This window comes from Nymphalis io, chromosome 26 (assembly GCF_905147045.1).
Source record: "Nymphalis io chromosome 26, ilAglIoxx1.1, whole genome shotgun sequence".
Lineage (NCBI taxonomy): Eukaryota > Metazoa > Arthropoda > Insecta > Lepidoptera > Nymphalidae > Nymphalis > Nymphalis io.
The window spans coordinates 1,791,773-1,793,315 of record NC_065913.1 but is presented as its reverse complement, the minus strand read 5'-3'; the positions used below and the strand labels follow the sequence as shown (position 1 = coordinate 1,793,315).

The 1,543-nt window shown below is 36.1% G+C and overlaps 1 non-coding gene across 1 annotated transcript; it reads right to left on the bottom strand.

The window, feature by feature from the left end:
* Positions 1-821: 821 nt before the first annotated feature.
* Positions 822-894, bottom strand: Trnav-cac (transfer RNA valine (anticodon CAC)). Its single transcript has one exon. It is a non-coding gene; the product is annotated as a tRNA-Val (tRNA).
* Between the last annotated feature and the right edge of the window lie 649 nt (positions 895-1,543).

Sequence of the window (1,543 nt, the reverse complement as noted above, 5' to 3'; positions counted from 1 at the left end):
GGACAAATAGACATGTTCATGCACACAAATATCTGTCCTGGGTGGGATTTATATTGCCATTTAATATTGCAAGTCATAATTTAACAGCCTCAAAGACTTCCCCGCTGTGAGACCGAAATGAACGAGTGAATTGGCGCATTTCAAGCTTTTATATTGTTTTTTTTTCTGTTGAAATTATGCATAGCTACTTAATTGTCCCGGCTTCGCATGGATAGATAAGGAGAGAAATGCATTTTGGATAGGATTTGCTTAAATATTCTGCGAAAATAAAAACAGAGTTGCGACTCATGAGGACGGATCGAATGAAAACAAATTGGTGAAAATCAGGCATTTGACTAATTTGAGTATTTTCCGTTTTCTCCATAGTTTCGGGTTTTGTCATCTACGCCCACTAGAAAAATTAATCATAGATAAGTAATATTCAAAAATCAAAATCGTTCAATCCTTAACAAATGTGACTCCTATTGATCAACATTTCCTGAACTTGATGAATACTGATTGATGCTGCTGAAATCGTCACTGATTTTCATGTGCTTAATTTGTGATTGTAATTCATCTTGTGCTTAACGGTGAAGGAAAACAACGTGAGGAAGGAAAACAACCTGCATGTGTCTAATTTCATTGAAATTCTGCTAAGTGTGCATTCCACCAACCCACATTGGAGCAGCGTGGTGGAATAAGCTCCAAAATGTTCTCCTCAAAAAGAGAGAGGAGGTCTTAGTCCAGCAGTGGGACATTAAGAGGCTGTTACTGTACATCAGTTAATAGCTTTTAAAATCATTAGTACAACAATCAATAAAAAATATCAAATTATGTACTCCTGTTTCCGCCCGGGATCGAACCGGGGACCTTGTGCGTGTGAAGCACACGTGATAACCACTACACTACGGAAACTACTTTGGCTGTTGCGAAAATAGTTATGATGTCTTACATACTGAACTCGAGAAGATGTTGCCCCCGACTTTTCTTGCGTAAGAAGCTATTATGTCAAAATGTACATAACTGATTACAACACAAGGAAGTGGAATGGCGTTAAGATTACTTAATTTGCGTGTTTATAATTGTTCAATTGAAATCTATTGAGGATTGTAGATTTATTTATTGCAAAGGTCGCATGAGATTGCAAGATTCATAAAACCGGTAAAAAAGTCGAATACTAGAAGAAGCGTGTAGTGCTGCCTCTCTTTAAAAGAAAATGTAACTAAAACTATTCTCTATGATTATATAATATTTATATAAGTCAATAATATAAAAAAAAATCGAAAAACATAATTTCAGAATGCATTAATATAACACAAAATATTAAGACAAAACCCTTAATATGTAATAATCTGGCGTGCAATGCGAAAACTTTTGATGATAACTAAACTGAAGAATATTCATAGTATATGTCTTAATGCTAGAGACCGATTTCGGCCACGGCGGCCAATCTTAAGAGAGATTAGCCAACTACGCAGGAGATATTATAGTGTACAAGTGTGTGCCCAAACTCAGGTGCACTCTCTATTTCCTAGCTCTCATTATCCGATAGGAGGGCAATCCA